This window comes from Macrobrachium nipponense, chromosome 30, assembly GCF_015104395.2.
Source record: "Macrobrachium nipponense isolate FS-2020 chromosome 30, ASM1510439v2, whole genome shotgun sequence".
Taxonomy (NCBI): domain Eukaryota; kingdom Metazoa; phylum Arthropoda; class Malacostraca; order Decapoda; family Palaemonidae; genus Macrobrachium; species Macrobrachium nipponense.
The window spans coordinates 28,562,557-28,576,474 of record NC_087218.1 but is presented as its reverse complement, the minus strand read 5'-3'; positions in this window follow the sequence as shown (position 1 = coordinate 28,576,474).

The window sequence follows — 13,918 nt, the reverse complement described above, 5'->3', positions numbered from 1 at the left end:
TACGGCCCAAACAACAAGTATGACAAGAAAGCTACGCCTAGAGAAAGCCATGAATCATCTAAATTATTAATTAGGCCTTTTTGTCTTGGGATTTTAGTAAGGTTCTTCAATTTCAATCTGGAACCACAGTAATTGGACGTCTCCACCTACTAATAACAATGAAAGACCCTTAATCATTTCGTTCCTTTGGGAGTTACGACTGAGCGCATCCAATCTCCGTTATTATTATTATTTTTTTTCTCCGCTATATTGGATGGAAGCACTGTGCAAGAAACAAAGCCCATACGGTCAAGGAAAAATTGGTTCGAACTTTCTGTCTCTAAAAACAGGGAGACACATTTCATAACCATCTACGTTAACAGTCTTTTCATCGATGCGTTGGTTGTTTTATGAGATTCTGAGTCTCCTGAGTAATTTTACAAAGATTTAAATGGTCTAAAATTAATGATAGTTTACAAGAAATCAGACTCTAGGAAAGGTAAGACTCTTGAGTAATTAGACCTGAATATAAGTATCAAACTGCTCTTACAACCCATCACGACAGAGCTGCTATTTTGAAGTTAAACACTAAAGAGTCTTAAGTTCAAAAGGAATCACAGCATCAAAAAGGAAAGCGCTTGTGCTCTTATCACGCAGTTGCACACAAGAATGATGATGAAAGGTTTTGAAAGGTTACAAAAGCAAAACTCGCCTCTGAATTATTTGCTATTGTTCAAGAGTAAGAGTGACATGCACGAGTCTTTTTCTCCTCTGGCCTCGCACACACACACATACACTTTTCAAACCAACAGGTGATGTTCTGTTTCTTTTTCCTCTCTCGCTCTCTTTAAATTGACTATGTATCTTCCCCGGGCGTCACCCGGATTCCATATTGGCATCGTGAATGATTGAAAGGATTGGATCGCTCTTGTTTTGCATAAGACGCATCCTGGGTGCCATCACATATTTACGAGTTCGACATTCACATGGAGAGCCAGACCTGCCACACAAGAGAGGGAAGAGGTCGAAAAATGTAGGCCATAAAGCCTGGATTCCAGACGATAGGTTTTATAAATAAATAATAATGAAAATTATTGCCCAGTTCAGGACGATATACCTTTATGAAATTAAGAATAATAAAAAACGAAAGCATTGATTACATTAGAAAAAATGAAAGTTATAAAAACCATTTGGATTTTCACTTCACGACGAAATACTTTTATGGATTTCAGAATTATATATAAAAAAATACAAATACCATTAGGAAAAAGAATAACGCCATCTTCACAAGTTTTAATATGAAAGTTATAAAATAGAATTCCCAATTTTGAATAATATCTTTAGAAACAGCCAATAATCCTAGGATTTTACCATATGTTGGTATTGTTCACGATGAAATGCATTTGCTAGATTAATAATGATAAAAAAGAGAAAGCATTAATTCCATTAGTAAAAAGGATGACGAGATATTCACAAGGACAAATACTGAAGTTATAAAAACACAAATGGATTTTCAGTTCACGATGAAATGAATTCATGAAATTAAGAATCATACTAAAAGAAAGTATGAATTCCATTAGGCAAAAGCGATGACGTTATTTTCAAAGGAATAAACGGGGAAGTTATAAAAACCAAATAAATGTTTAGTTCACGATGAAATACATGTATAAAGTTAAGAATTAAGATAAAAGAAAGCATTAATTACATTAAGAAAAAAGGAATATTATTTTCACAAGGATAACTATCATCTTTCCCACCGTTATCCCTACATTTAGGGGTCGGTTGCCTGATGCGCCTTCTCCACTGCAGCATCAGGTATGGTTTACTGTTTGGCAAATGGGTTTTTACAACGGTATGTGCTTTCTGTCATAAACCACAGTTATTGGTGGTGGGCCTCGCCTTTAGCTAAAAAGTCCACATACAAGGCAGTAGTTTCCACAGTTATTAGCGGTGGGCCTAGCCTTTTGGTAAAACGTAAGACTGCAAGGAAGCAGTTTCCACAGTTATTGGTAGTGGGCCTAGCTTTTTACTAAAAGGTAAGACTGTAAGGCAGCAGTTTCAACAGTTATTAGTGATGGGCCTAGCCTTTTACTAAAAAGTAAAAGTGCAATGAAGCAGTTTCCACAGTTATTGGTAGTGGGCCTAGCTTTTTACTAAAAGGTAAGACTGTAAGGCAGCAGTTTCAACAGTTATTAATGATGGGCCTAGCCTTTTATTAAAAGGTAAGACTGCAATGAAGCAGTTTCCACCGTTATTGGCAGTGGGCCTAGCCTTTTACTAAAAAGTAAGACTGCAAGCAGCAGTTTCCACAGTTATTGGTAGTGGGCCTAGCCTTTTACTAACAAGTAAGACTGAAAGGAATCAGTTTCCACAGTTATTGGCAGTGGGCCTAGCCTTTTACTGAAAAAGTAAGACTGCAATGCAGCAGTTTCCACACTTATTGGTGGTGGGCCTAGCCTTTTACTAAAAAAGTAAGACTGCAATGCAGCGGTTTCCACAGTTATTGGCGGTGGGCCTAGCCTTCTAAATAAAAGGACAATTTTACCTTATACATCTAAAAAGACAGAACCAACGTGATTTTACATAAATGCCCAAGAGAAAGGCGAGCATCATCATCCGATGAAACTGAAGCTTGGTCACATCTTAGCAACCGGGAAATTTATAATAACGAATCCACGTCACGGCGGATTGATACGTCAAGAGATATTCAGTTTAACCTAACAGTGTTATCTAAAACTTGAACTGAATACGGCCAATTAGTTTCTGGAAAGCATGGATCGGTTTCCAAACATCAGTGATCGTTATGGCGTCCGTAAGCACTCTCTCTCTCTCTCTCTCTCTCTCTCTCTCTCTCTCTCCTCGCTGTGTGTAGATATATATATATATATATATATATATATATATATATATAATATATATATATATATATATATATATATATATATATATATATATAGTTAAATGTTCTATTTACAATATCACTGAAAACTCTAGGCATTTCTAGATCCCAAGTTAATGTGAAACCAGTCGTATAAAATTAATATTTTGCTTCTCACAATATGAATTTTTAAATAAAATGAAAAGCAATACGACATTCAATGTCTTATGTGTACACGTACTTTAATTGCGAAAATACTCCGGTAGACAATTTATATAGTATATATATATATATATATATATATATATATATATATATATACTATATAAATTGTGTACCGGAGTATTTTCGTAATTAAAGTACGTGTACATATTCACATTGAATGTCGTATGCTTTTCATTTTATTTAAAAATTCTTACAGTGAGAAGCAAATATTAATTTTATACAACAGGTTTCACATTACTTGGGATATAGAAAGGACTAGAGTTTTGAGTGTTATTGTTAATATAAGATTTAACTATATACACACACACACACACACACTATATATAATATATATATCTATATATATATATATATATATATATATATATATATATATATATATATATATATATATGTATGTTTATGTGTATATATACATATATATATATATATATATATATATATATATATATATATATATATATATATGTTTCCATATATATATATATATATATATATATATATATATATATATATATATATATATATATATATATATATATATCCAGACACACATTCATAAGGGTATAAGAACATAATCATTGAATGGTGCTTGGTCTTCTGATTAGAATGTGAAAGTGTAAAAAACCAACACGTTTCACTTTCGGGCAATGGTTACTTTCTCCAAACTACTTGGAGTTCCTTAGCATGTTAGCCTTTAATTACAGGGCCAATTAAGAGCTGCACTCAACTTGATACAGTTGCATTCGGGGTCGAACAAAGGTTTATATAAATGCAACCGCTAGACCATTCTGATTCCCATTAGTCTTCGGTGGTATTGTCTATAATAAACAGACTCTGGGACATGGTTGTGTGTGTCCCGTAAAGGCGTCAGTGAACGTGTATAGTACTTTATAACAACTATAGTAGATTCACATCAACCGTGCATTTTGATAACTGGGCCAGTCCCTTACGACGCTCCTGATTGGCTGTTGATAAGCCAATGACAGGGCTGGAAACTATCAGTCTCTCGAGAGAGTTCACATACTATGCAGGATGTATGATCAGTCTCTCCTCAGGGATACGTTTGAAAGATGTATCCCTCAGGAGAGACGGAGCATACATCTTGTCTGTGTGAGCTCTCGAGAGGGACTGAGAGTTTCCAGCCATGTGATTGGTTTATCAACAGTCAATCAGGAGCGTCGTAAGGGACTGGCCTAGACATCAAATGCACGGTTGATGTGAATCTACTATAGCAGTGGCCTTGAGACAGGGTGGGGGGATTACATGACCCTCCCCCATCTACCTTATCAATACCAGCGCAAAATTGACAGACACTTCACTGATCTATGGTCAAAGTCAGGCACATATAATGGAATCCTGTTCGGTTTCATGTCCTGTAAACTGGCAACATGCCAAGACGCAGGATTCATAGCTCCTTCCTGCTCATTTTTTTTTTTTTTTTTTTTTTTTTTGTATTCCAAGATGAAGATAACAACTATTGAAATCTGGCGATTCAGGGCAGAAAATGATCGACACAGACATAAATAATGCTAGTCCAAACTTCTAGCACACAATTACGTCACCTAATTGTCCGTTTATAAATCAGCTTTGTTTGTATTCTTGATAAGAATCGATTCAAACAGAGAATCGATTCAATCAGGTTCTGTTATGTTACACTAATGTTTGAGCCCCTGAACCTTTTCAGAGCGTCACAAAACGACCCTGAATGCAGCTTCCTGATACCTTCGGTGGGATGCTCAAGGGTCGGTCCCTGATGACGCGGGGAAGCGTGAGAATCGGATACACCAAAGAGATGAGAAACTGGGGCATCCCCACTCGAAAATGGGAGAGCCATAACTAACCATTTCCATTTCTGTTCGAAATCAAGCCTCCATTTCCCGAATGAGCAATTTCAAAAACTTCATGAAAGATGAGATGTAAGTCCACTGGAGAGAAGAAAGAACGGGGCATACCCATTTGAACAATGGAAGAGGCAATAATCGCCTTTCAAATAAGTCGGGAATATATCGCCAATTCCTGCCAACGATAAAATTTCATTTGACAGCAATACCTCGCTGGAATGAAATTTGAATAACTGTTCAATACGCGAATGTAAATACAAATGTCTCGCATTCAAATGCAAATTGAAATGTTGAGTAGAACTTGATATCCGCATTTAAATGCAAATACATAGTAAATTTTACCTCCGCACTGCAAATGCAAATATAAATGAATTTGCATTTAGAGCCCGGCCCTTCCGCTATCCGGCATAGTTAAGACTGTATATACGGAGGCACACATGTGTAAAGACGGCCACAGCAAATATTTACTGGCGACTTATTTCGCAACGATTCCTAAATGCGTTTGAAAGGGAATAAAGCCCTTCCACTGCGATGCCAGAATACTGATCTAATCAGTCATTCTATCAAAGACCTCATAAGTACGATAGATAATCGATGACTGATTAATTGTGTTGTAGTTAAAATACGATATTTATCTCCATAGGTCCCACACCCGTAAATTCCAGAAAAAAAATGACTGAAATTACGCAGAAAAAAAGGTTTCTCGAAGTATACAACATTTACCAACCTCATAGTATCTACGACCAACAGTTGAAAATAATTTGATAAATCAAGCAAAAAAATTATATATGTATATATATATATAATATATATATATATATATATATATATATATATATATACATATAATAATATATCTATATATATATATATATATATATATATATACATATATATACATATATATGATATATATATATATGTATGTATATATAACATATATATATGTATATATATATATATATATATATATATATATATATATATATATATATATATATATATATATATATATATATATAACATCTCCGGTAACTCATAAGAGTATTCCTTGGTAATGTATATTTTCTTCGTTCTGTCAAAAACTGTAAATCAATATCTTTATTACTTCTCATTCGTTCCGATTTCTATAGACCTATCTTGACACTGAATCAACGCACCTACCACATGCTATGATTTAATCACCATAAGTTACCAAAGGAGAATATTTCACTATAAACGCGAAAATAATTTTTATTTTCATCCCTTGGTATAGTAAACATTTTACTCTTAGATAACACCACGTCGTTACGATTATCACATTCAAAGTCAATCCATAACATAACAAAAATAATATTTCCCTCTGAATATGCACAGAATAATAATAATAATAATAATAATAATAATATGGAAAAACTCTATCCCGAGAGTACATATAATGTTCTAAAGGGTCCACAATAATACAGTGTTAAGAGTAAATGTATAATTTTTAAGACTACAAAAAGTTTCGAACCCTTCCCTGGGTTCATCTTCAGTCCAAATGAACAATTAGTTACAACATGTACAGATGTAAATTTAAAAACAAGAGTCGTTGAAGATCGTTGACACCGGTCGTTAGCTCGTTAACGGGCCACAAGGATAAACAAGAAGAAAGAGGGCAGTTAACTCTAACTAGGTGATTTCCTCTCCCCTATCAATCCTTCTGGCTGCAATTCTGTTGGATATCCGCAATGGTTGCAACGTTGCAGTAAGTCCTTCATCAGAGGGCGTAGATTGGACACCGTAACCAGACTCCCCTGGGGCAAAGGTTACCTGGACTGGGAGAGGCAAGGCGGAAGCAGCATCAAGAGAGGGAAAAACAGAACCTGTCCTACAGTTAAAATCTTTTAAAAACATACAAGTAATATAAAAATTAACAAATAGGTCTTCATTGACAAAAGACTTGTTTCCTTTGAATGATTCTCCTAAACTTATAGCAGCTCCCTCGACTAGTCGTCTGGCATTTACATTGTTACTTTTAAAGATAATTTTAGCCTCGTTCCAGTTGGGTCTATGATCATTCCTGAATGCATGTGCTACGATTGCACTGTTTTGTGATTGTAGTTCATAAGCTCGCTTATGTTCGCCCAAACGCGTATCTAGTCCCCGTCCACTCTCGCCAAAATATTTACTATTACAATCCATACACGGTAGTTCGTAAACGCCTGGTACTATGGGATTTTTATCATTGTTATTGTTTCTTACGAGGGTGCGTCATATTGTAATATCATATTTTAACACAATTTTAGTTTCCTTCTGACATATATTCTTCACTTCTGGATAAAGGAAAGGGACATATATCTTTTTGGTTTTTCCTTGGTATTATCTCGAAGTCCATAGAACGACTTCCTTGCTCGCGAAATTGCTCTCTCAATGAAGTGAGGGGGATATCTAAGACTTTTAAAAGTAGCCGTGATGTGTTTAAGTTCACCGTCTATATATTCGGGGTCGCTAATTCTGAATGCGCGTAGAGCAAAATTCATAATAACGTTTCTTCTTATTTCTTTTCAGTGAAAAGAATAAAAGTGGTCATTACTCTCGGAATTGGTAGATTTCCGGTAAACTGAAAATTTGAATCTCTGGCTATTACAGTCCCTGAACACTAGAACATCTAAAAATTTCGCGAGCAAGGAAGTCGTTCTATGGACTTAGAGATAATACCAAGGAAAAACCAAAAAGAAATATGTCCCTTCCCTTTAATCCAGAAGTGAAGAATATAAGTGGGCATATAAACAAAAGTCAGAAGGAAACTAAAATTGTGTTCAAATATGATAATACAATAAGACGCACCCTCGTAAGAAACAATAACAATAGTCCCATAGTCCCAGGCGTTTACGAACTACCGTGTATGGATTGTAATAGTAAATATTTTGGCGAGAGTGGACGGGGACTAGATACGCGTTTGGGCGAACATAAGCGAGCTTATGAACTACAATCACAAAACAGTGCAATCGTAGCACATGCATTCAGGAATGATCATAGACCCAACTGGAACGAGGCTAAAATTATCTTTAAAAGTAACAATGTAAATGCCAGACGACTAGTCGAGGGAGCTGCTATAAGTTTAGGAGAATCATTCAAAGGAAACAAGTCTTTTGTCAATGAAGACCCATTTGTTAATTTTTATATTACTAGTATGTTTTTAAAAGATTTTAATTGTAGGACAGGCTCTGTTTTTCCCTCTCTTGATGCTGCTTCCGCCTTGCCTCTCCCAGTCCAGGTAACCTTTGCCCCAGGGGAGTCTGGTTACGGTGTCCAATCTACGCCCTCGGATGAAGGACTTACTGCAACGTTGCAACCATTGCGGAGATCCAACAGAATTGCAGCCAGAAGGATTGATAGGGGAGAGGAAATCACCTAGTTAGAGTTAACTGCCTTCTTTCTTCATCACCTGGCCCATTAACGAGCTAACGACCGGTGTCAACGATCTTCAACAACTCTTTGTTTTGAAATTTACCTCTGTACATGTTGTAACTAATTATTCATTTGGACTGAAGATGAACTCTTCCTTTTTGTAAAGTCTTAAAAATTATACACGGACTCTTAACACTGTATTATTGTGGACCCCTTAGAACAAAATAATAATAATAATAATAATAATTCCCTCTAAATATGAACAGAATAATAATAATAACAATTCCCTCTGAATATGTACAAAATATTATCATTTACTGAATCACAATAATTACCCTCTACCCTTTCTCCCCCTCCCCCCTCCTACTTACTTTGAGACAGAAGACCTAAGCGAATGTCAGCCTTCTCATTTTTGCATTGGCTATATTTCATGTGTACCCATGGGGGGGGGGGGGGGGGGGGGGGGGGGGGGGGGGGGGGGGGGTGGGGGGGGGGGGGGGGGGAAGGGGGGGGGGGGGGGGGGGGGGGGGGGGGGGGGGGTGGGGGGGGAGTGAAGAAGGGCGAGGGAGGAAAAAAAAAATACCCATTTAGAATTTTATGTGCGACGGCCACTAAAGTGCCTCTGGAGGGACGTTCCTAGACAAAAGTCGTCGTTGATGGCGCATATTAGAAGATGAACATTTGATGGTGTATATCTCAGGGTGCATATTTAATGGTGCATATTTTATGGTGTTTATGATTGCTACATTTGAATACGTATATCTAAATGTGTGTAGTTGATGGTGTATACTTGGAATTGCACATTAGGTGTATATTTGAATATTTATATTTAAACGCATTATTTAATGTTGTATATATAAAGATGTACATTTGATGTTGTATATTTAACACCGTTATTTGAACGTGTATATTTGATGGCGTATATTTACGTATAAGTACATATCTGAATGTGTATGTTGTGACACAACAAACTCCATATACCGCGCGTCCATTGCCCACTGGGCGAATATGCAATGCCGATTGTTGCTTCCACAACAGTTGCACATCGAATGCTCAACAGCTATAGCTGTAGCAGAGTTTTATGCAGCCCTCTCTCTCTCTCTCTCTCTCTCTCTCTCTCTCTTTTCGATCACTGGTCACTGGTCATTGAGTTTTATGCATATCTTGCGTGTAAACTGAACGAAAGGAGAGGCGACATTTTATTCTCTCTCTCTCTCTCTCTCTCTCGTCGATCACTGGTCACTGGTCATTGATGACTGCATATCTGGTTGTTATTCAATCTCTTCCCCGAGAGTTAAGATGGGTCTGAAGACTATTACACTTGTTTCTTTTGCGTTTATTTGGTCTTTTCCCTTCTGTTACTTTTTTTCGAATGAATACTATCACCTTTAGAAACTTGAATTTGAAGTCAATAGTACTTGTGTAGTTGTCGCTTACTCGGGGAGTAAGCCTACAAACTACTTTGTTATTGTTCTTCTTCTTGCTGTTGCTATTCTTGTTGGAGGGGGGGTAGGAAAGGTTTACGGAAAGGCTAAAAAGATCTGAAAAAGGGGTTTCGCGCTGAGTTAAATACACAGGAATTTTAGGATAAGATATTTATGATTTACTTATTAGACTGAAAATGTGAAATATAAATACTGTTAAAGTTAAACAGTACAGGACTATTATTTCTTACAAAATATAGAGTAATTATTTTAATTATCGTTGGTGAAACAACGCTCTATTTGACCTTAGATTTTAGCACGCGCCCCAAGTAAGTGGAAGTCAGATCACACCTTTTTCCATATGAATAGGGTTCTTATTCTGAATAATAATAATGATAATTTACTTGCTCTGAAAAAGGCCTGAAAAAGGGGTTTCGCATTGAGTTAAAGACACAGGAATTTTAGGATAGGATAGTTATGAGTTACTTATTAGACTGGAAATGTGAAAAATACATAATGTGCAAGTTGAACAGTACAGAACAATTATTTCTTATGAAATATAGGGTAATTATTTTAATTTTCGTTGGTGAAACAACGCTCTATTTGACCTTAGACTTTAGCATGCGCCCCGAGTAAGCAGATTTTGGATCACACCTTGCTCTATGTGAATAGGGTTCTTCTTCTGAATAAAAGTAATAATTTACTTGCTCTTTTTATCTATCTCTACCATGCTGAACTGGTAAAGGAGAGAGCCATTACCATCACTCCATTATTAGTAAACACATAACTGACGCCAATGCCTCTAGAGGCTCTAGTGGCCCACTTCTCACCACACCAGACCCAGGGACAAATGCCACGTTGCTCTTCAAATTGTATCCTAAAATTATCATGAACATCATCTAGTCGATGAAGCGGGATAAACTGAGTAGTTACAATATCAGTCTTACAAAAATCTCTATCCATCGTTTTTAAGACGAATCTCATAATAAAAGTCGAGTCGATCTTTCTTGTTTGTCCGCCCCGGGTGGGAGGCGAGGTAGGTAGGGAATCGGGAGGGTAAGGGAGACATGGCACATCCACTCGCCTCCTGGAAACCTATTTATCCACCCCAGTAGGGGACTGGGTAAGTTGGGGAATTGGAGGGTAGAGGAGACATGACAAATCCACCCTCCTCCTGCAAACCTATTTATCCGCTCCAGTAGGGAGTGGGGTACGTAGGGGAGACACGATTCATCCACCTTCCTCCTGCAAACATGTTTACCCGCCACAAGTAGTGGTGGTGTAGGTAGGGGATCGGGAGGGTAGAGGAGACATGACAGATCCACCCTACCCCTTGCAAACCTATTTGTTCCCCCCATGGAGTAGAAATGGTAAACAGGATAGTAGGGATGATTTGACACAACCACCCTCCTCGTGCAAACCCTATAATCAGTTGCTTAACGACGTTATATCCAGTGTGTCATTGATTATCATGAATCATGAGCTTTGTTTTGCAATTTTGTTTCCCGAAAAAAAATCAAATGCGGTGCGACGAAGGACCCAGTTCACGACTGGCATCCGCTTTCAAACAGGGAGTCCATCAACTACCTTCCTGCCACGGTTAGCGTATCGCGCAACATCGCTAGTGATACGTAATCGCTTTGTATATAATCGTTAGTACTTGTTGATGTCAAAAATCTATTATTATTACTACTACTATTGCATGATCCACCAGCCAATCAGAATTCATCACTTCAGTAAACAATCTTTATATTATATCCACATAAGGAGGATAGCTTCATAGTACAAGGTAGTACATGGCCGCGTAACGTCTTCTCTATCGTCTACGACAGTTACAGAGCATGGGGAGATCATCATCTTGATAATGAAAGTTATATCGTCAACAATGAGCTACAGCTTTATGCTATTTTCATCTGATGGAATGAGTAGTCTCGTCTACAATAGCTACACATGGAAAGGAGTATCAGTCATCTGATATATCTTGATAATGAAAGTTCTGTCTTCTACGATAACTACAAAACATGGAGAGTATCATCATCTTGATAATGAAAGTTCTATCGTCTACGATAACTACAAAACATGGAGAGGATCATCATCTTGATAATGAAAGTCCTATCGTATACGATAACTACAAAGCATGGGGAGGATTATCATCTTGATAATGAAAGTTCTATTGTCTACGATGGCTACAAAACATGGAAAAGATCATCATCTTGATAATGAAAGTTCTATCGTCTATGATAACTACAGAGCGTGGGGAGGATTATCATCTTGATAATGAAAGTTCTGTCGTCTACGATAACTACAAAACATGGAGAGAATCATCATCTTGATAATGAAAGTTCTATCGTCTACGATAACTACAAAGCGTGGGGAGGATTATCATCTTGATAATGAAAGTTCTATCGTCTATGATAGCTACAAAACATGGGGAGGATTATCATCTTGATAATGAAAGTTCTATTGTCTATGATACTTACAAAGCATGGGAGATTATCACTTGAATAATGAAGTTCTATCGTCTACGATAGCTACAAGCATGGGGAGGATTATCATCTTGATAATGAAAGTTCTATCGTCTACGATAGCTACAAAACATGGGGAGGATTATCATCTTGATAATGAAAAGTTCTAATCGCCTACGATAGCTAAAAAGCAATGGGGAGGATTATCATCTTGATAATGAAAGTTCTATCGTCTACGATAGCTACAAAGCATGGGGAGGATTATCATCTTGATAATGAAAGTTCTATCGTCTACGATAGCTACAAAACATGGAGAGGATTATCATCTTGTAATGAAAAGTTCTATCTACGATAGCTATAAAAAGCATGGGGAGGCATTATCATCCTTGATAATGAAAGTTATATCGTCAACAATAGCTACAAAGCATGGGGGGGATTTTCATCTTGATAATGAAAGTTCTTTAGTCTACGATAGCTACAAAGATGGGGCAGGATTTATTCATCTTGATGGATGAAGTTCTAATCGTTCTACGATAGCTACAAAAGCAAGGGTCCGGGGATTATTTCATCTTGATAATGAAAGTTCTATTGTCTACGATAGCTACAAAACATGGAGAGGATCATCATTTTGATAATGAAAGTTCTATTGTCTACGATAGCTACAACACATGGAGAGGATCATCATCTTGATAATGAAAGTTCTATCGTCTACGATAACTACAAAGCGCAGGGAGGATCATCATCTTGATAATGAAAGTTCTATCGTCTACGATAACTACAAAGCGTGGGGAGGATCATCATCTTGATAATGAAAGTTCTATCGTCTACGATAGCTACAAAACAATGGGGAGGATTATCATCTTGATAATGAGAGTTCTATAGTCGACGAAAACTACAAAGAAAACACAAAGCATGGTGATGATTATCATATTGATGATGAAAGTTCTGTCGTCTACGATAGCTACAAAACATGGAGAGGATCATCATCTTGATAATGAAAGTTCTATCGTCTACGATGACTACCAAGCGTGGGGAGGGTTATCATCTTGATAATGAAAGTCCTATCGCCTACGATAGCTACGAAGCAAGGGGAGGATTATCATCTTGATAATGAAAATTCTATCGTCTACGATAGCTACAAATCATCGGGAGGATCATCATCTTGATAATGAAAGTTTATCATTTACGACAACTCCCACCGTACGGGGGGAAATATCAGCATATATCGTAACGTCAGTTCTATCGTCTACGATACCTTTTAGAGTAAGGGGAGAATATCAGCAATGACGATATCTCTATCGTAATGATGAAAAAGTCACACGTACCATCAGTCTCCGAGTGCACAAAAGGCCTGCGGTAACTTTGGCCTCATTCTGTGCTCGTAATATTATGAATATAGAGTTTCCAACGCTGTTCAGATATCCAATAACACTACGGAGACTAAAAGAATAATGGATATTTTTCCCTATTTCTCCATCAGCAACCAGGGGGTAATGTTGATATTGTTGTGATTTACTTCATAATATTCTAAAAATCATAAGCCCCGCCTGCAGGATATTCAATGATTCTATAAAATATAAAAAAAAAAAATTACCGTTTTTAGTTTTCTGGAAAATGAAACTATTGAGACAGCTTTTTGTCTGCCGTCCGCCTTCAGATCTTAAAAACTACTGAGGCTCAGTAGTTTTCATTTTATTTAAGGTTACAGTTAGCCGTGATCGTGCGTCTGGC